Here is a 22,657-nt window from a genome sequence, read left to right as displayed (position 1 = left end):
TAAATAAGTAGATAGATAAAAACATTTTAAATGAAAAGTTGAAAGGAACAATCTGGCTAGTTCCCTGTTACTGTATTTATCTAAATATGTTAGGCAAGTCTTAACAAAATAATGGATTTGTTTTTAATAATGAATTATTAAATGAATGTGAAATCATTGTAACATGACTTGCTTTTCTTCAATTAACAGCTAATTGACTTTCATGCATATTTAACTCTTGAGTAAAAATATACTCACATGGCTAAAAATGAAAAGGTTACAAAAAACTTCCCTGAGGCTGGAGAGATGGTTCAGCAGTTAAGAGTGCACATTGCAGAGGACCCAAGTCCACTTCCCCAAATTAACACCTGTGAGGCTAGGGCTGGGCGATGCAGCGCCCTCTGCTGACTGCCCCAGGCACCGGCAGACACAGGGTACAGCTACATGCATATGAAATGCTCATACACATACAATTAAACAAATAAAGCTACAAATAATTTTTAAGGGGCTGGAGAGATGGCTCAGTGGTTAAGAGCACTGGCTGCTCTTCCAGAGGACCCAGTTCAATTCCCAGCACTCACATGGCAGGCAGCTCACAACCATCTGTAACTCCATTTCTGGGGGATCCAACATCCTCTTTTGGCCTCCATGGACAACATGTGGTGCATAGACACACATGAGGCCAAGACACCTATACACACAGAAAAATTTAAAGCCAAAAACAAGAAAAAAGTGAAAGAAGAGGGCTGCTGTTACAGTTCAGTGCTTGTTGACTGGTTGCCCAGCAGCCCAGCGTAAGCCCCAGGTTTGGTCCCCAGTACTTCACACACATGCACAGAGCCCCCTGCCTGGAGAGAAGCGATTGGTGAACTGAGGGGTCTGCCCTCCGTAGGAAGCAGGTGCCCACATATTTGTCTTGATAGAACACTCAAATGAAGAAACTGAGCCTAATGTCACTTGCTTCAGAACTTCATAAGATTTTAATGTCTAAGAATCCAAATTAGCACGTCTCTGTCCAAGGGGTATGAAAAACTAATCTGAGTATAATGATGTGATAATGCCTTAGCAGGAGCAGGGACCCACACCACTGCCGGCGCTGTGAGTTATAGCGGGGCCATTAACAGACTCCATCAGCCGGGGCCTGATTCCGAAGGCTTAACAAGAACAGTTCCCAGGATGACCCTCGGTGCCGAGAAGGATCAGCCGTGGCTGGAGGTTGATGTCCTCACAGTGGGGCCGGCAGAGCAACCTGCTCGGAGTCCCGAGTGAAATCCACGTTTAACGTTCAGATTCCAGAGTTCTCAAAAGGGAGCTGCGGTGAGTGACAAGGACTTGGGAGGCGAGGAGGCTGGGAGCCGTGATTAATGCCACCTCCCCTCTCCGCATGCCCGACTTCCTGAGCGAGCTGACCCATGTGTCTGTTGGAAGTCAAAAGGGTGGGCTGCTTCAAACAGGGCATCAATACACTTCAGGATAATTAAGTGCCTAATTGAGTGTCTCAATTCAGCTGAAGCAATTTATGTGGCATCCTGTCATGTCTGCAGTGCCAATTCCACTCATGTCTAAGATGACATATTTTCTCTTGTGCGTCTGTGTGAGGTATGTGTGGTTTGTGTGGTGTGTGTTTGTGATGTGCATCTGTTGTTTGTAGGGTATGTGTGTATGGTGTGTGTGTGTCTGTCTGTCTGTCTGTGTGGTGTGTTTGTATTTGTTGTGCGTGTTCTGTGTGTGGTGTACAGTGTGTTTGTGTGTGGTATGTAGTGTGCAGTATGTATGTGATGTGTGTTCATGTGTGCTTGCACACCCATGCATGAGCATATGGAGAACAGAGGAGGATGTCATTGCTGCCCTCCAGCTCTCCCCCTTATTCCCTTGAGGCACGGTTTCCTCTCCAACATGAAGTCTGCCATTTCAGCTAGGCTCCTCAGAATCTCCCTGTCTCCACCCTGCAACACTGAGGTTACAGTATGCACAGCATGCCTCTTCTCTGTCTGTCTCTGTCTCTGTCTCTCTCTGTCTCTCTCTGTCTCTCTCTCTCTCTCTCTCGTGTGTGTGTGTGTGTGTGTGTGTGTGTGTGTGTGTGTGTGTGTGTGTGTGTTTTACGTGGGTGCTGGAGATTTGAACTCAGGACCTCATGTCTGTGCACACTAGGCAAGCCCTCTATAATTAAGCTGCATCTTTAGTCTGGTCCCATTTTCATAAGGCCCAAAGCCCAACCCCGGAGGTCCTGTGATCATGCTGTAGTCTTCTGAAGGTTCCCTGCTTATTCATGCCATCACTTTGGGGGTCTAGCATGTCAACGCAGGGCACAGACATTAGACCATAGCAAAAGAAAAAAAAAAGTATTGATATATTTTCAGTGTGGCTTTTATCAATAGATTTTTCCCTTATCTCTGGGGGGGCAGTTACTACTTTTTTTTGGGTGTCATTGCTTTGACTCCTGCATACTCAGTTAAACACTTATGAAGTACTTACTAGATACGCTGATCCATTGTCGTTCTGGATCCTAGGTGTTAGTCTACACCATCTGATCTGGCTTTGTTCTTCTAAGTGGAGTCTCGGCTTGTCACCTCACACGATCATGGGGTGCCAGTATGGGATGGGTGGGACTTGGCTCTGTGCAGAAATCCTGAGAGCTTTGGGGAGCATGGTGCATGTTGCTGGCTTCTCTCTGTCTCACTCAACGGAAGAGCTGGAGTCTCCCAGCAGGGCCCGCGCTGCTGTCTTCTGGTTGAGAAATCTATTTTCGAATGTCTTAGAAGGAATGGGATGGCCAAATAAGAGCTTTAAGACACATCAACATGGACCTAATTTATACAGTAAGATGCATCCTTTGCTGTGGCATATGCAACTTAGAGGAGGGGTGACATACCTGAGCTCACGGTTTCCAAGGTTTCAGTTCATGGTTGACTGGCTGCATGGCTCTGGGCCTGACATAAGATGGAGACATGCTGTGGAATATTAGTTTAAGGTGTGTTACATTCGTTTATGCTGTGGAGTATTTTTTAATGATGCATTCTTTCATGTTGCATTTGTTTAACTCTGTGAAGCTGTGTTACTGTGCCTGTCTAAAACACCTGATGGTCTAATAAAGAGTTGAACAGCCAATAGCGAGGCAGGAGAAAGGATAGGCGGAGCTGGCAGGCAGAGAGAATGAGTAGGAGAAGAAATCTAGGCTTGGAGCTGGGCGATGGTGGCACACACCTTTAATCTCAGCACTCGGGAGGCAGAGCCAGGTGGATCTCTGTGAGTCTGAGGCCAGCCTGGTCTACAGAGCAAGAGTCCAGGACAGTTACAAAACTACATAGAGAAATCCTGTCTCGAAAAACCAAAAAAAAGAAAAAAAAGAAAGAAAGAAAGAAAGAAAAAGAAAAAAAAAGAAATCTAGGCTTGGAAGAAGGAAAGGGGGAGGAGCAAGAAAAGGAGAAAGAAAGGAAGAAGCCAGCCAGCCAGCCACACAGTAAGAAGGAAAGAAAGAATATAGAATAATAACAGGTAAAAGCACAGAGGCAAAACGTAAAGAGAAACGGGATAATTTAAGTTAGAAAAGCTGGCTAGTGACAAGCCAAGCTAAGGCCAGGCATTCATAAGTAGGAATAAGTCCTCATGTATTTATTTGGGAGCTGGGTGGCGGGCCCCCAAAGAGTAAAAAACAAAACAAAACCAACTACAGAGACAGGAGTGTGTGGCACAGGAGGAGGCTGGTCATCTATCAGCAGCTGGGAAGTAGAGGGCCAGAGGGGCCAGAGCCAAGGAATACCTTCAAAGACACACTCATCCTTCGACCAGGGAAGCCTTCAAAGGCACACCACATCCTCCAACCCGGGAAGCTCCGCCTCCCAGTTTCTGGCAGTCCCCAGCATCACATTTTACATATTTACTCTGTGTCTGTGTGCACACATGCACATAGAGAGCCCAGAAGTCAACTTGCAGATGTCTGTTGCCTCCTTCCACCATGTGGGTCCTGGGGGCCAAACTGAAGTTATCAGGCTTGGTCACAAGTGCCTTTACCCATGGAGACATCTAGCTGGCCCAGCCAGTGGTCCTTTCAATGACAAATTTACTAATGAGTTGGCACACTGATGAAGTCAGAGTCCTTGTGATCCAATAGTTGTCCTAAAGTCCCACAAGTGAACATTGCTGTAGCAGAGGCCAAGCCTTCAGCACAAAAGCCCTTTTGGGGAACACATCCCATCCAAGCCAGCATTCCTATCCTGAGTCTAGCTTTAATGTAGGAATTCCAGTGTGTGCACATGTTGAGAAGACAGTGTGACAAACCCCAGATTAATTAAAAACCTAAATAAAAGTTTGTGTTATTTCCACATGCATATGTAATGCACTTGGATTATACCCATCCCCTCATTACAGCCTTTTGTCTCCCCTCCTGGATCCCAGCAGTCCCCTTTACCTCCACATCCTGCCCCCCATCCTGATCCCACGGTGGGGGGAATTGTGCATACTTGTCTTTTGCAGTCTGGCTGCTTTCACTTAACACAGTTTCCCGTTCCACACACTTTCCTGCCATGATGTGACTTTCTTCTTCTGTGTGGCAGGAGAGTCCTTTGTGGGTATGCACCACATTTGCTGTACCTGTCAGTCCATCTGCCGATGGGCAGCTGGGCGGGTTGTGTAGCTTGGCTACTGTGGGAAAGCCTCAGGCACCTCAAGGGGGCAGATACCCCTACAGCAAGGTGACATTGATTCTTTTGGGTACCAGGTGGTGGGTGGCTTTGAAACATTAAATGACTTATTTAAATTTGAATCATGTTTCATAAAGTGTGTGTAGTGTCTCCAGGCTTGTCCCTTGGGGGAGAGACGATTTTGGAGTTTCCCGGCAAGCTGGCCTTCCCGCTCCTTCTCCCTAAGCTCTGGACTCCTGTTGCACATCTTTCACTGTCCACATGTCCAAGGTGACAACATTAACCCCCCCCCCCAACTATGTTGCCCCTAGTGTGTCTAGAGAATAATTTAAAAAAACTAGCCAGGCATAGTGGCACACGCCTTTAATCCCAGCACTCGGGAGGCAGAGGCAGGTAGATCTCTGAGTTTGAGGCCAGCCTGGGCTACAGAGTGAGTACCAGGACATCCAAGGCTACACAGAGAAAGCCTGTTTTGAAAACAAAACAAAACAAAACAAACCACACCCCGAGGATCTAGCTAGGCCTGGTGATGCACACTTTCAATCCCAAGACTTGGGAGTCCGAGACAAGGTCAAAGCCATCCTGGCCTACACAGAAAAGCACTGGAACACTGTCACACACAGGCACACACACAGAGGGTTGAACTGAAGGGCTGAAGAGAAGGAGAGAAGGCCCAGAGGTTAAGAGCTCACTGTTCCTTTTCTTTTTTTTTTTTTTTTTTTTTTTTTTTTTTAAAACCAACCAGGTTCTCTGCTTAGTCCTTGCTGGAACTCACTTTGTAGAGCAGGCTGGTCTTGAACTCAGAGATCTGCCTTCCTCTGCCTTCAGAGTGCTGGGATTAATGGCGAGCTGACAGTTCTTACTGGGAGCCCAAATCCAATTCCAAGCAGCCACGCTGGGCAGCTCACAGCCATGTATAACTTCAGTGATGAACACTCCAACTTCTAGTTCTGGCCTCCGTGGGCACCTGATAGTGCCCTGCGCTAGAAGTTTTATGGTCAAAATTACTTTACCTGTCCAGTTTGCGAGATTAATTTCTCTGTCTGTTTCTACTAAGGAGTAAATGTTTGAAGACCAATCAACAGAGCCAGGCATGGCTCCAAGTGTCTTTAGGATGGCCTGGAACTCACTGTATCTCAGGATAGCCTTGAACTTACTATTCTCCTGCAACAGCCTCCTGAGTTCTGGGATTACAATCATGTACCACCATGCTCCTCTCCCGTGTGTGTGTGTGTGTGTGTGTGTGTGTGTGTGTGTGTGTGTGTGTTTTAAACACACGTGTATTTTAACAGAACATCTTTTATTTATTCTTTGACAATTTCATTCATGTAAACAATACATCCGAATCATATGTACCCCAAACTCACTCCCCAGGAGCCCCCAACTCCTCCCTGTACTTTTATCAGACACCTCAATGTGTCTTCCCTTCATCTTCTCCCTTCTCCATCTCCCTGCCCCCCCTGTCCCTCCCCATCTCTCTCTCCAATTAGTGCTGCCCCTTGACTCATCTTGTTTATGTCTTGTGCAGTGGCCACGTCATGTCCTGAGGACAGCACTTCGCAGCCCTCCTCTCCATTCTCCAGCTCTTACATCTTTTTGTGCCCCCCCACCATGATGTTTTTGAACTTGGGGGGTGGGAGTTGAGACAGATGTTCCATTTAGGGGTGAGTACTGGGTACCAGATGTTTTTCTGACTAGGAAGTACCTTAGTCCTCTGACCTTGGCAGTGGAAGGAAAAGCACACAGCTTGTCTAGGCAGGACTTGGACTCCAGAACCACCTCCTGCCCCCTAGCATCCACCTTCTGCCCCCCAACACAGGGAGATCCTCTCCACAACTCCAGCTCCCACTGGAGTCTGGAAAGAAGACTCCCCTCCGAGCCCTTCAGGTCCAAGGACACAACAGCGCCAGCACTGGTGACCCCAACACGCTCTCCATTGCAGTCAGCCCTCACCAGCTGCCCTCACACTTGCTGTGCATCCACAGGCACTGGGGACCCACCCTGTGGTCCATGGGTTGAAGTGATCAAAGGCACTAGTGTGGACGCCACACACACACACACACACACACACACACACACACACACACACACACGAAGACGGAGAAAGCTCAGGCTTGTGAATTTTATCCCTTTTGTTTGGGCTCCTCCTGCCTCGTCTCTTTAACACTGGGGTTTAACAGGAATTGTATGTGCACCACCACGCCAACTCCATGCAGTCGGACTTCATGCTGATTGTCTCCGTGTTTTACAGAACGCAGCTGGTAGAATCCTGTTAGAGCGATTCCACCACTCATCTTGTCATGTTTTTCTATTGCTCTTTCATATCTGCGCAGTACAACAGTTGGTCTAAACCATGAACTGAGTTAGGTTTTTAAATGAGGAGTCATGGGAGCTGGAAAGATGCTCAATGGCTAAGGGCACTTGCTGCTCTTGCAGAGGACCTGAGTTCAGGTCCCAGCATCCATACCAGACAGCTCACAACAGCCTGTAACTCCAGCTCCAGAGGCTCTGACGCCTCTTCTGGCCTTTGAGGGCACAGCACATACCCCTACACAGACATGCATACATATACATAAAGAAAAATAAGAATTTTAAAAAGATGTCAAGTCGGGCTTGGAGATTTTGCTCAGTGGTTAAGAGCACTTGTTGCTCTTGCAGAGGACCTGGGTTCAATTCCAAGTACCCACATGGTAGCTCAGAGTCCTCCTGGATCTCCTGGAACTCCAGTTCCAGGGGATCTCATGTCCTTTTCTGAACCCCACAGGCACCATGTATACTTGGGGTGTGCATACATACATGCAGGCAAAACACTCATATGCATAAAATAATCAAATAAATCTAAAAAAATTTAAAAATTAAAAGCTATTGTGTGTCTTAAGTCCTTGTGTTAGATTGAATTCTGAAGTATTCTGAAAGCCCATCATTCTTTCCATGGGGTTCTGACTGGTTTAGCCTTCCCACTGGGTTTTGATTGTAGCTGCAGAAGGTTGTTTTCCAGAATTTCCTTGGGTCTCACACTGCGTGGGGTCTGAAAGTGAGAGGCTATGTAATAAGGTTGACTTATAAGGCCAGGACCAGTCTTCCCAGTGGGTTTCAATTGTCATCAAAAGAAAAGAATGTACTCCAGAGTGAGACAACTGGTCTCCGGGAAAGATTCTGGCTTTGAAAGAGTTACCATGGCAACCTGTCTTTAGGGTAGCGTTTGAGTTTTAGGAAAACAAAGGACTTGGCTTTGTGTTGTTGGTCACCATGGAAGTGCCACAGCATGCAGCCTTCACCGGCTCCCTTTGCTCCTGGGGGCATTTGCTTTTCTGAGATTTGGAGAAGGCTCAACACTGGGTGGCCATCTCCCACCTCCCCCTGGTATCTTGGACTCAGAGTAGAAGCCAGGCCGTATCTCTGACACAGATATGTTTTCTCTGAGACAGCAGGCTCTCTGCTGGCCGGACACAGCCCTCCACCTGTGTTTACTGCTTCTTAAATACAGCCTCTAAGTCTGGAAGCATGGGAACACGTTCTGTTTCCGCCTCTGCCCGCCATCTCTGCCGTCCCTTTCTCTGGCCATAGGGAGCCCTTTGTCCCCTGAATGGTCCACTAACATTGCCAGGACAACAAGTTAGTCTCTTAAGGGGGAAATGGCGTCTGCACTCTCTTGACATTCACGAGATTATGTGTGAATTAAAAATCTGAGGGTGACTCAGGTGGCAGAAGAAACCATTGTGTATGTGTTTCTGTGTGTGTGTGTGTGTGTGTGTGTGTGTGTGTGTGTGTGTGTACACATGAGTGCAGCACTTCAGATCCCTATTATATCTGCTGGGAACTGAACTCAGGTCCTTTGCAAGAACACTCTTAACCACTGAGCCATCTCTTCTGCTTTAATTTTTATGGCTTTATATTTTGGGCTGGAGATCCAACTCTCTCTTCTGGCCTCTGTAGGCATGGCACATATGTGGTGCACAAACATACATAGATGCAAACACTCATAAACATAAAATAAAAATATACAAAGCCCCCAAATTATATGCATGTATGGCATATATGTATATGTATATATACACATATGTATGTATATATATATATAAATACATACACTTTGGATGTTTTCTCCTTTAGTCTTATCTCCATTCATTGCATTTATTTTGGGCTTTGCAGCTTTTTGTCCAGTGAAGAATTCACTTACTTTTCTTGTACGACAGTGAAAGTACTTCTGAGAGGCTGGGGCTCTCCTATTGGCTGGTCTCTGTCATCCCCAGCATCCTAGCACCTAAGGATCCTGTGCTGGCAGCAGTGTGGGCTTCCTCCTTGATAGAGGGTTGTTTTAAAAAGGTGTCTTTGGTGGCGCACCTTTAATCCCAGCACTCAGGAGGCCAGGTGGATCTCTGTGAGAAAAAGGTGTCTTTTAGTTCCAGGTTTGGATTTTTAAAAAATTAACCTCTTACAGGTGATTTCTAGTTTTACTAAATTGGTACATCCTGTGGTGGAATTGGACATTTTCTTCTGTCACATCCCTGACTAAGCCTTGCGGCAGAGCCCCAAACTCTTCTGTGCTTCTACTTGGACGTGTCATAAATGGAAAGCGTCATGCTGCAGCATCTCACTGGACTTTTCTTTCGGACATCCATTCCTCAGTTTCTTCCACATTCCTTAATATACTTTAGCTTCGGTAACTGACATTTGTGTCAGCGACTCGACCATCTTCACGGGGAAGTGTTCCTCCTGGCGGTTAATATCTCGGCCCAAAGCCACATCGCTTAGCCGTGGGCTTTCCTTAGCTGGCAGCGGCCTGGTTCATTCATTCATTCATTCGTGTGTCTGCCAGCCCTGGCCACCATGCTGGGAACAAAATGCTGACGAGAACCACTGCAGTGTCTGCCTGCATGGAGCTTCCCGGAGGAGACGGATATAACCTGAGCCTCACACTCTCATGCACACACTCATTCACACTGACACTCGTGTGCTCTGCACACTCAGTCACACACTTGCTCCCTTTTAGCCTATAAGATGCAGTATTAGGAAAGACATAGACAAAACTGCCATTTTTGCCTTCTCTAAAAATTGCATATATAAAATATAAAATTGATTTTATATTCTGTGATGGTTGGTATGAAATATCACGCTACCAGAAAATGGAGTCGCCTGGGAGACGGGCTTCTGGGCATGTCTGGGGGTGTTATCTTGATTGTGTTAACTGGAGTGAGACTCGTCGTGTTATCTTGATTGTGTTAACTGGAGTGAGACTCGTCTTAGCGGTGGGAAGGACCAGTCCTCAGGGCCTGTGGCCTGGATAGGTGGACAAAGGGAATGAAGTACTTGTCTGCACTCATTCATTCCTTTCTGCTTGCTGACTGTGGAAGCAACGTGAGCCGCCACCATGCGGGTGCTGGGAGCAGACCCTGCGTCCTCTGCGGAGCAACATATGCTCTTAACCACGCAGCCATCTCTCCAGCCCAATGTGTGCTGTGTTTTGATCAGACGCCTCCCACGCCCTCCCCACTCCTTCCTCCTCTGTGCCCCTCACCCCTTTCCCTCCCAACTTCGTGTGCTCGTTAATTTTTATTGAATTCGCACTGAGTCCATTGGGTGCTGCCTGTGAGCCCATGTGTACTAGTTCCCTGGAAAAACGTGGAAGCAGGCACAGGGCTGGCTCATAATGTAACTAACACCAGTGTCTCCTGTGCATGCGTGTTTGTCTATGTGTATGTCTATGTGTGTGCATGTTGGTGTGTGTGTGTGTGTGTGTGTGTGTGTGTGGTATATACGTTTGTGTGTGTATGTAATGTGTGTTTGTAGTATATGTATGTACATATGTGTACATTTATATATGTGTTTGTGTGTGGTATTTGTTTATGTGTGTATGTGTGATATGTGTGTCCAGTATATATGTTTGTGGGTGTGTATGTGGGTGTGTCGCGTCTCCCCAGGAAAAGTCTCTCACACAAGCATCTAACGGCCATTGGGCATTGCCACCTGCTTAGCTGTGGCAGGCCTGGCATCTGAGCTGACCTGCAGGACGCTGTCACTCTTCACCTCTGTAGCCTCACCTTGCACAGTCAATGGACTGAGAGCGTCGGGAAGGGTACTTAGAGAATGGGGGAAACGCTCTTCAAGGTTTCTCATTCTGCTTAATTTTAACAAATAGAATATATATCAGCTAATGAATATTTCAGTCTTTCACGTATGAGCCGAGAATGTAATTACGGATTTGATTTTGCCGACTGTTGCTGCCTGCGGTAGTCAGAGATCACAAATCGCATTAGATGAAAGGTGAACCCCATTACGGCATCGGGAAAATGGAGCTTAATAAGTTTTATAATTATGGGGCAAATCTATGCAAATTGCCATTTTTTATCAGGCAATTTTCCATCTTCATCTCGGCGCTAATAGCCCATTAGACCTGTGGCAGCCGGTGCCTCGTTGCAGGGACACCCCAGCTTTCTTTCTGGGTTGTTCTTTGTAATAGAGACATGGTGTTTGAGGGTGAAACAGACACAGGTGGATTCACTTTTTGTTTTTGATCTTTTTAAAAATAACAAGATTCAATCCTGTGTTAGTCACTCAGCTAGAACTCAGTTTATACCCATCTTACATAGAGATTGAGAACTGGGAGAAGCCAAGTTCAAGGCACTGTTTTGTTTAGGTTTTGAGGCAGGGTCTCACTATGGAGCCCTGGCTGGCCTGGGATTCACAAAAATCTGCCTGCTTCTGCCTCCCAAGTGCTAGGATAAAGGCCTGTGTTTTAGTTCAGGTTTCTGTTGCTGCGATGAAACACCATGACCAAAAAGCAAGTTGGGGAGGAAAGGGTTTATTTGGCTTACAATTCCACATGGTAGTCCATTATTTAAGGAAGTCAGGACAGGAACTCGAACAGGGCAGGAACCTGAAGTCAGGAGCTGATGCAGAGGCCATGGAGGGGCGCTGCTTACCGGCTTGCTCCTCATGGCTTGTTGATCCTGCTTTGTTAGAGAACCCAGGACCACCAGCCCAGGATGGCCCCACCTACAGTGGACTGGGCCCTCCCCAGTGATCACTAATTAAGAAAATTAAGCTCTAGAGGCCTGCCTACGGCCGGGTCTTATGGAGACATTTTCTCAGTTGGGGTTCCCTCCTCTCAGATGACTTCAGCCAGCACAGCGCGGACCACCACACCTGGCTTGGCTGTTGTTCTTTGAGATACGGTTTCACCCCCTAGGCCCAGGCTTGCCTGGAAATAATGGGAATCATCCTGCCTCAGCCTCCCAAGTGTTAGGATTACAAGGACGAAGCCCGGCTAAAGATATCAATTTTTGAAGTGATTTTTGTTTTTGTTTATTCGAGACAGGGTTCCTCTGGCTGTCCTGAAACTCGTTCTGTAGCCTACACCAGCCTTTAATTCAAATATCCGCCTGCCTCTGCTGAGTGCTGGATTAAAGGCATGCGCCACCACCTCCTGGCAAAGTGACTATTTTTGAAAGATTTATTTTTAATTATAAAATTAAAATTATTTTTACAATAATTTTATATTATTATAAATAAAGGGGGTATGTGCATATGAGTGCAGTGCCAGCAGAGGCCAGACTTCGGAGGGTGTCAGATTCTCCTGGAGCTGGAATACAGACAGTTATGAGCTGCCTGATGTGGGTGCTGGGCACTGAACCCAGGTCCTCTGCAAGAGCAGTGTGTGCTCTTAACCACTGAGCTACTGCAGCCTTGATTCTGTTTTCTTTTTTTTTTTTTTTTTACAATTTATTTATTTATTATGTATACAGTGTTCTGCCTGCATGTGTCCCTGCAGGCCAGAAGAGGGCACCAGATCTCATTACAGATGGTTATGAGCCACCATGTGGTTGCTGGGTATTGAACTCAGGACCTCTGGAAGAGCAGCCAGCGCTCTTAACTGCTGAGCCATCTCTCCAGTCCCTGATTCTGTTTTCTTCACTCACTCTGCACCATCATCTGAGATGCCATGTTTTAACTCAGTGGCTTCTAAAAATGGATATATTTTATTGTTATGTGTTTTGCCTGTTGCATGTATGTGACCACATATGTATCTAGTTCCATCGGATGTCAGAAGAGGGTGTCAGGTCCCCCAGACCTGGAGTTACAGACAGGTGTGAGCTGGGAATCTAACCCAGGTCCTCAGGAAGAGCAGCCAGCGCTCTTAACTGCCGAGCTGTCCCTCCACCATCCCGCCCTCAAATCTAGGAGCGGGCTGTCTCTTTTCTTAATGATTCTGTCTCTGCATCAACAGACTCATCCTGAAATTCTCTTCTGTGGTACAATTGGGATCCCAGCTGGCACGTGGGTGGAGTTCTAAAGTGGGTCCGTTCCTCGGGCTGCAGTTGGCAGTGAGGGTCCATCCTGCTGCCACCGGCAGACCCCAGCCATGCAGAGAAGTAATACAAACTATGGATTCTTTGGATATTCTGGACACATAAAAATATGCATGGATACAGTACTGAGGATTCTGGCTTGAGCAACAGGGCGGATAAAGGTGCTGTTCACACAGATATATGTCACCATGTCATTGGCTGCTTGTCTCAGAACATATGTCTACCTGGAACATGTGAATACATCTCCACTTCGGGAAAAGAGAAGAGTTTTTGTGGATGCAATTAAGAATCCTGGGGCTGACCTCAACAGTTGGGGCTGGAGAGATGGCTCAATGGTTAACAGCACTGATTGATCTTCCCGAGGACCCGGGTTCAATTCCCAGCACCCACATGACAGTTCACACCTGCCTGTAATTCCAAGATCTGACACCCTTACACAGACATACATGCAGGCAAAATGTCAATGCACATTAGAAAGACAGAAAGAAAACAAAAGAATCTTGGGGCTGGAGAAATGGTTCAGGGGTTAAGAGTACCTGAGTTCGGTTCCAGGCAACAACGTTGGGCAGCTCACAGCTGCTTGTAACTCCAGCTTCACGGGATTTTGATGCCCTCTTCTGAGACCTGCACTCCCAGGTGCACACATACACATGATTAAAAATAAAAGAAATTAAAAAAAAAAAAAGAATCTTGAGAACATTCTAGACGATTCTGGGACCTTCTAAGAGGAAGGTACAGGGAAGTTTGAGACATATGTGAAGTACACATAAAGATAGAGAAAAGAATTGAAGATATGTAGTCATAACCCAAGAACCACAGGAGCTAAGGAAGCATGAAGTTCCCAGAAATAAAGAAAAAAATCCACACTTATGTCAAAGGCTGAATGACTATTAGAGCTGTGGAGAGTTAGAATATTGCAGATCTAGAGCCAAATCATCTTGGGCCATTTCTTTTCCACTGCTGTGTCTGACCTAACATCTTTTTAACTCTCATGTAAAATCTTTTGGAATGTGCCAACCAGATCTGTAGGGCCCACCAACCCAAAAGCCCAGAACGCCAAAAGCATTTATCAGATGGTGTCTGCTGCTACCCCTCCCACTCGATGTGTGAGAAATGAAAACATAACAAGTGAAGCTCCATCCCAGACACCGAGAGCTGCTGCTGGGGTCACGTGACAAAGGGTAGCTGGGGCCCACCCGAGGCGCCGTACCTCGTGTGAGTGGCACCTGCAATCAGTGAAGTTGGATTTGCTTTTTTTGCTGATGAAAGAAAGTGTCTCAAAACAGGCATAGAGAAGAAAACACACATTAATATATGTTTTAGCCACGTCCTGGGCAGACACTTTATAGCGAAGGGTAAAGGAGTAATCATGGGAGGCCAGCCTCCCTGTTAGGATTGTCAGAACTGTGTTAATAATAGCAATAAATATTTATTAGGTGTTTAGTCTGCTCAGTGCTGTTCTAAAAGCTTTAAATTATTAACTAATTTAATCCTTTCAAAAACTCCATGGGATAAGACTGCTGACTTAATCTATTTACAGTCAACACACCGACGAAGACGACATGCCCAAGGTTATGCTTCGGGCAAGTGCTGACACCAGACTGAATGCTGGCCTTGCTCCAAACCCCTCGGAAGGACATGAAAACATAACAGAACATGGGTTTAGATGGACGGCTCAGGGTCAGGGCACACATTCATCTTGTAGAGGACTTGAGTTCAGTTCTCAGCACACATATTGGGCAGTATGCAACCTCTTCTCACTTCAAAGGGATCCTACACTCTCTGCTGGCCTCCAAGGACACTGAACTCATATACAATAAACAGGTACACATATGATTAAATTAAATATAAAGAATAGTAGAAAACAAAGAGTGTAATAATCGAGACGTCTTCCTGCCTTGTCCTCCACAGCGCTGGGATTTGGACTTGGTTCCCTCCACCCCTCGCTGTTACAGATATTTCTGTAACACATCCCTGTGCAGGAGGTGACATGGATACCATAACGTTCAGTCTAGGTTCCCTCAGGGCATGACACAGTCTATGCATCACCATGACCTGAGACAGAACGGGCACGGCTTCAGAAGTCCTCCTTGTTGGGTCTGTGAGATGCCTCAGCACATAAAGGGGCTTGCTGCTGAGCCTGATGACATGAGTTCAGTCCCCAGGCCCCACATGGTGGGAGGAGAGAACTAACTCCCAAAAGTTGTCCTCTAACATCTATATGTACTCCATAGCGCGCGTGCGTGCGCGTGTGCGCGCGCGCGCGCACACACACACACACACACACACACACACACACACACACACACGATCCTCTCAGTGGCTCTTCTTCAACCTTCTATCCCCTATATTTTAATAAATTTTATTATTTTTATTTCATGTGTATGTGTTTCATATACATGTATGGGCATATACCATGTGTGTGCAGTACCCACAGAGGCCAGAAGAGGGTGTCTAACCTGAAGCACCATCCCTAAAACTCCTACCCCAAACATCAACTTGGATTCAATTCCTACCTTCTTGTTTGTATGCATGCATATGTACATAGTGGCCAGATCTGAGTGTCCCCCTCTATGGTTCTCTACCTTAATACCTTGAGAAAAGGTCTTTCATTGAATTTGGACCTAGATAAACTTTGAGGCTAGGCTGACAGCCACAAAACTCCAGTATCTCCGTCTCTGCCTAGCCATAGCACTGGGAGGGTGCATGACTGTTCCTGGCTTTTTATGTGAGTGCTGGCCAGCAAAGGCTCCTACCCCAGTTTCCACATTATTTACCATTAATTTATTTTTATAGGTGTGTGTCTGTGTGTATGTGCACATGAGTGCAGTGTCCACGGAGACCAGCAGAGGGTGTCAGATTTCCTGGAACGGGAGTTGTGGTTGTGCACTGCCTTATGGTGATATTTTATTTGTGCTGAAATGTGATATTTTATTTGTATGTTAATAAATAAAGCATGCCTGGAGATCAAGGGGAAAAAGGCCAGCCATTTTTAAATAAACATAGAAGTCAGGCAGTGGCAGCCCACGCCCTTAATCCGATCACATGGCAGGCAGAGTCTCTGTGTGTTCAAGGACACACTAGGGAACAGCCAAGCATGATGACACACACCTTTAATCTCAGTACCAACCATAGAGACCTGGAGGTCTGTACAGACAGACAGTGACAAGGAAGTGAGGTAGCTGGGCTAAGAGCCAATGAGAGGGCAGAACAGCAAGGCAACAAAGGCGTGGGTAGACAAGAAGTAACTCACCTTTTGACAGCTGCAGAGCTGGAAAGGTAAGGTTGGTGGCTATCACTACTTCCCTGATCTCTAAGGCTTTCACCCCTATATGGCTCTGTGTTTCTTATTCAATAAGACCGTTTAGAAATTCAGCTATACTGCCTGCCTGATGTAGGTGCTGGGAACAAAAACTGATTCTGAGACCAGACCAGCTGCCTCTGGATAGAGAGGAGACAGATAGGGCACACAGGAAAATGGTGGTTTATGAAGGTAAAAGGGGAAACCCTGTGTTAGGATGGGGGGTTTAATTTCAGTTGGACATGTTAATTAGGTGAGCTAAAGAGGGCTTTTGATTGCTGGACTTCAGTACTTTGATAGCTGGACCTTGGTAGTCAGCCTCAGGAGGAGGAAGTGCCCAAATAAGGGAGTAGACCTTGGTGGCTGGCTTTGTGAATGTAATCCAACCGTTTTTAGGAAGGCAGAGGGAATGAGGAAGAAAGGCAAGGCCTGCCAGAGCCATGCTCACCACACTGAAGCTGGCCAGAGTCCCTTCAATGAGTTTTATTGGGGTTACTTACAGGAGCAGAAATGATTCAAAGACAGCATCATCACCAACACCCACCCAGCACGGTGACAGATCACAAAACCTGGAGCCCACTGCACAGCAACAGGCTGGAGAGTGTTCTTTCCAGGTGCCTCAGTTGGCCTAAACCTCTTCCAGCAGCGGTCCTGGGTTCTGCTTCTTGCAGGCAGCTGGTCTGGTCTCAGACTCTTCTTTGCAGCTCAGTGTCCTTTAGTCTGAGAGGGACTCACAGTTTTCATTGCTTTCCCTGGCAGGGAGGGGCCTAGTGACTTTGGTCAGTTTCAGGGACTTCCTGAAGCTCTTTTGAGTTGTTTACTTTCCGGCTTAGGAGTTCTCCTGCAGGATGGACCGTTGGCATCTCAGAGGAAACCATCACAATAGGCGAACATGCAGAAGTCAGAGGAAAACTTGTGGTGTGTGCTCTCTTACTTCCATGTGGGTCCCAGGGATTGAACTCAGGTCCTCTGGGTGGCCATCAGAAGCCTTTGCTCACTGAGACATTCTAATGAGGAGTGATAGCTCCTTGCTGTCTGATTTGTAAACCTCTGACTTGAGTTCAAGTATGAGAAAGGAATGCCCTCTGGCCAAGGCCCACCTTCTCACTTATTTCTAAATCCCCTGGGATATCAGACTGGGTTGTGGACAAGGGGAATGAGATGAGATGGGGCCAGGAAGAGGGGTCAGTGGAGGGAAAATTCATATGCTTTTTCTTACCAAGAGAGTCACATAATATTATACCCAGAGATGGTGGCACTGTCTCCCTCACATCTTAAGGGGTCAACAAGAAAGGATATAATGAATTTAATGTATTAGTCAGGGTTCTCTAGAGCAACAGAACTGATAGAATATGTTAAAAGGGACTTTATGGGCCTGGAGAGATGGCTTAGTAGTCAAGAGCACTGGCTGTTCTTAGGTTCAGAGGACCCTGGTTTGATTCCATCTGTAACTCCAGTTCTAGGGAACCTGATGCCTTCTGGCCTCCACGGGTACCAGGCACACACTTGATGCAGAGACACATGTAGGTAAGACACCCATAAAAGTAAGGTAAAGTAGATGAAATAAGGGAGTTCAAGATTAGCCTGGGGCTGGAGAGATGGCTCAGAGGTTAAGAGCACTGGCTGCTCTTCCAAAGGTCCTGAGTTCAATTCCCGGCACCCACATGGTGGCTCACAACCATCTGTAATGAGATCTGGTGCCCTCTTCTGGCCGGCAGGCATACATGCAGACAGAACACTGTATACATAATAAATAAATAAATCTTTTAAAAAAAAATAAAAAAGAAAAGAAAAGATTAGCCTGGCCTACGTAGTCTCAAAAGCATGACACAGAGCACTATGGAAAGACATACCCTAAAGTTGAGATCCAGTCCACCATGATTAGGAAGGGGAGAGGGTCACCATAGCCCATCAATATGTCTCCCTCCCCTGTAAATGCTTGTAACCCTCCCTTACAAAACAGCAAACCCTTAGTCTCCTCTTTACCTGTGTCAGCAGGGATCAAGGCTCTCTAAGTAACTGTCACTCTCCTGTGCCAGATCCACACCCGTGTAAGGTGTCCCGCCCTTTGCTGAGGTCTTCTCTTCCAGAAGACGTGAACTAAGAACACCACCCCACCCACTTCTACAGCTCCTAAGGACTGTTACAGTCAGGCCCCTCCCCCGGCTCCGCCCCCAGGACATGATTGACTGAGCTGGGACTGCCACAGCTGTCCTCAGCGACTGTCCTCAGCGATGTTTTTGTCACACTGAGCTGGGAGCTAAGGAGAAAAGAGGCTCTGCTTCAGGTGCCAAGGATGCTGTTTTGTTTTGTTTTTTAACCAAATTTTCATTTACTTTCTTGACTTATGGTTCGTTATTTGTTTCAAGCAATTGGTTTTAGAAGTATTCCCCAGTAAGACTTCTTCACTTCTCAGGTCCAGAAAACTCCACGTGAAAGCAAGACTCTCTGGGGACTCCTTTCATGATGGATGCACTGCCAACAATACATGGGTTCCCCAAAGTGAATACCCCGATTAAATGGGCCAAGGGCCATTATTTTGCAAAATAGTAAACCAGCGATCTCTCACCGCAACCCCCTGCCCTGGAGCAGCAAGGTTCAAGGCTTGCCAGATGCCGCCACTTTACTCTGCTAAATCCACAGCTGCTTTAACGACTAGAAACGTTTCTAAAGAAAAGATGCAAGTGGCCAGCAGGGGCTGAGGAGATGGCACATGCTCACCAGCACCAAGGCTCACGCAGAGGACCTGAGCTGGGTTTCCACACTCACCTCTGGTGGCTCACAACCCTGTGTCACTCCAGCTCCGGGGGTCCGGTGCCCTCTTCCGGCCTCCACAGGCACATGCATTCACACAGACAGACAGACAGACACTCAATTAAAAATAAGCCTTTAAAAGTTAAAATACCCATAGTGGGTTGGACCCTCCCACCCACCTGACCAATCAGCAATCATGAAAATGCCCTCTGGATCTGCCTCCAGGTCAAGCTGTTGGAGGCCTTTCTCGGTGGAGGTTCCCTCTCCCTCCAGTCTAGGGCCATCGATTTCACAAAAACCAACTGGCGCAGCTACTCTGCCCTAGGGATGGATGCCTAACGGGTTTCTTTCTTTCTCTGAACAAGTTTTAAATGGCCATCTTGACATCTTTGCTGAATTTGACATTTGGCAATCTTACAGGCCATCTTCGTTGCCTGCACATTCCTGAGCCTTCTCATGTCTTATCATTTTTAAAAATAAATACATTCTGTCATTATTCCTGCCACCGTTGCATATTTAGAGCCTGTCGACTTGAGCGATCGTATATTTTTAGTGGAATTTTCATATTTATGCACTCCTTCAGAATGTGCAACTCAGTCAGTTTCTTTGACAGGCAGTGGGAAGGGCAAGTTAGTTTGTCAGGCAGCCTGGTTCCCGCTCTCACTCTGCTTCTCTCGGGGAGGAGCCCACTGACTGCCCCATCTCTGTCAGACCATCAACAATGTAGCACAACATTTCTGTCGCTGCATCTGAGCTACCTCCCATTTGACACAGCTATTTCAAACTTTCGCCGTTTCCCCTCCTTGTAAGTGTTAAAATGTTTTTGAAAACTTCACACTTGAGTACTATGTTCACACCACGCCTCCCCCTTTCCTTCTCCAGCTCCTCTTGCACCCCATCTACCTGGGAGCTTCTCCCCTTGCTCGCTCGGTGGGTCTCACCTCATCCGTTCTGACATCTCAGCTCCTTGGTCTGATGGTCTCACAGCACTTCCCTTCTTCTGAAGCATCTGGCATTTCCTTTACTTTTCTTACTCAATGCCTGACCCTGCACTATAAAATGTTAAGTTCAGTGAGAAGATGGACGTTATCTGCACTGTCCACTGATGGGAACCCAGAGCCTCAAAAAGTATCAGGGCTCAAAATCTACGGGGTGAGCAGAGCATGGTGGCATACACCTAGGATCCCAACACGCAGGAGGGTGAGGGTGGAGGATCTGGAGTTCCTGGTCAACTCAGGCTTCACAGAGAGACCCTGCATCAAAACACCAGAGCAAAACAAAACACAGCAAAAACAAGACCACCGAATGGACTGGGACGTTAGAGAAAACGTTATCTGAAGGTCGGTCTGCTAGTTTCGGTGTGCTCAAAGTCTCCACGGATGGTGTAGGCCCACCTGGGCGAGGTTTTCTGTAACCGAGTCGGAGCCGCAAGCTGGCACTCTTCCTTAAAGGTCATGGTGATAGACTGACTTTATACAGTTCTAGGGATGGAACTCAGGGGCTCAAACAAGCTAGGCAAGTTCTCTACCACTGAGCCACGCCCCCAGTCATACAACTGTTATTTAGTAAAACTAGGGGACTTATTTCTGTTTTGGAGACAGTCTCACACTAGCTCAGGCTGACCTGAACTCACTTAACAGATCCGAGTAGCTGTGAACTCACAGTGGCCATCTTACCTTGGCCTTACAAAAGACGAGACTGCAGGTGTGTGCCATCATGCCCAGCTTTGGGATCATTTTCATTCCTGTTAGTATCATAAAATTTCTTTTCTGTTTTGGAGCTGAGGACCGAACCCAGGGCCTTGTGCTTGCTAGGCAAGCGCTCTACCACTGAGCTGAATCCCCACCCCTCATAACGTTTCTTATCTAACACCTTATCGTCAGGTGTCCTCCTGGCTCAGGGGACTAGGTAAGTTACACTCCTGGTGTCTGGAGATCTAGGCTGGAGAGATGGTTCAGCAGCCAAGAGCACCAGCTGCTCTGGCGGAGAACCCAGGTTCCATTCCCAGCACTCATATGGCGGCTCACAACTGTCTGTAACTCCAGTTCCAGGGGCCCTGCCGCCCTCTCCTGGCTTCTGCTGGCACTGCACACATGTGGTGCACAGACAAGCATTGATACACATTAAAAAAAGAAGAAAAAGAAAATAAGACTGAGACGTTTTCTTCATTAAACAGGCAAGACCACTGCCCACAGACAGCAGACCACCATACAGAGGGCTCCCCCAAAATGGCTGCACTGACCATTACCCACAATCCCCAGGGTGAGATCAGGTGCTGGAATAAAACCCACATCATTGAGCACTAAATGAGCACCGCTTATGTAAATAATCTTAGTAGCAATAATAAGAGAGATAATTGTTCACAGGTGTCATTTCCTGGGGAAGAAAATCCACCTTTTCTTCTGAGAGAAAATGCTAATAGTTTCATTCAATTTATGAGTCTTAATTAGCACACTGCTGTTCTAATTATTGTGCGGGGCCTGAAATCATTTTCCTGCACCCCTTTCCCTCTCCTGCACATCCACACTCAATCAGCCACTTCTCTCCTTTATGAATATGCACTTCTGGGCATGTGCACACATCTGTGCATGTCAATCACACACAGCACAAAGCGATGGTGTGCGGAAAGCAATCTGTCAGTGTTCGTCCTTGTCAGTGGTCCTTCCGCACTTTCCATTCTCTCTCCCTCTCTTCTTGTGCTCACACACAGAGAGACACAAATGTGATGATTTTATTTTTAAGATGTATTTACTTATTTTTATGACTCTTTTCTTTTTCTTTTATGTACATTGGTGTTTTGCCTGCATGTCTATCTGTGTGAGGGTGTTGGAACCTCTGGAGCTGGAGTGACAGACAGCTGTGAGCTGCCACATGAGTGCTGGGTATTGAACCTGGGTCCTCTGCAAGAGCAGCCAGTGCTCTTAACCAGTGCTCATCTCCCCAGCCCGATATGTATTTATTTTTTTATTTTATGGGTATGAGAATGAGTGTTTTACTGTGTTTCATTTCTGTGCCTGGTGCCCTTGGAGGACAGTGTTGGATCCCCTAGAACTGGAGTCACAGACAGTTGTGAGCTACCATGTGAGTGCTGGGCATCGAACCCAGGTCCTCTGTGAGGGCAGCCAGTGCTCTTAACCACTGAGCCACCTCCCCAGCTCCTGCATCTGGCTTCCTACATGGGTCTCTGGGCCTGTCTGGCAGTGGTTTTAGCCACTGAGCCATCTCCTTGGCCACCATGCTCCCCCCCCCAGGGGTTAAGAGCACTGGCTGCTCTTTCAGAGGACCAGGGTTTGCTTCCCAGCACCCACATGGCTACTTACAAACCACCTGTAACTCTGGGTCCAGGGGATCTGGTGCCCACTTCTGGCTTCCATGGGCACTGAACTCATGCAGTATACAAACATATATGCAGGCAAGACACCCACACGCATAAAATAAACACATCTTTATATGGCTGGGTGTGGTGTGCACACCTGTAAGCCTAGTTTTTGGGAGGAGAATCCTGAGTTTGAGGATAGCATGGCAAGGTATGGGGGAGGGGAGAGTGGAGTGAGGGCAGATGAGCATAGCCAGGCAGCAGAACCTCACCACCCCCACCCCTGGTGATCTGCTCTGCTGGCACACATCTCCACCCCCTCCAATTTGACCTTCAAAGCAACAAAAGACACCTCGGA

The 22,657-nt window shown here is 47.0% G+C and overlaps 1 long non-coding RNA gene across 1 annotated transcript; it reads right to left on the bottom strand.

Annotated features, from left to right (window-relative positions):
- Positions 1-1,537: 1,537 nt before the first annotated feature.
- On the bottom strand, positions 1,538-18,349 carry LOC121826034 (uncharacterized). Its single transcript, XR_013049395.1, has 3 exons — positions 18,216-18,349; positions 2,852-2,930; positions 1,538-2,733 (listed from the first exon to the last, which is right to left on the bottom strand). It is a non-coding gene; the product is annotated as an uncharacterized LOC121826034 (long non-coding RNA).
- Between the last annotated feature and the right edge of the window lie 4,308 nt (positions 18,350-22,657).

This window comes from Peromyscus maniculatus, chromosome 1 (assembly GCF_049852395.1).
Source record: "Peromyscus maniculatus bairdii isolate BWxNUB_F1_BW_parent chromosome 1, HU_Pman_BW_mat_3.1, whole genome shotgun sequence".
NCBI lineage: Eukaryota > Metazoa > Chordata > Mammalia > Rodentia > Cricetidae > Peromyscus > Peromyscus maniculatus.
The sequence above is the reverse complement of the archived record's forward strand: the minus strand, read 5'-3'. Positions and strand labels throughout refer to the sequence as shown.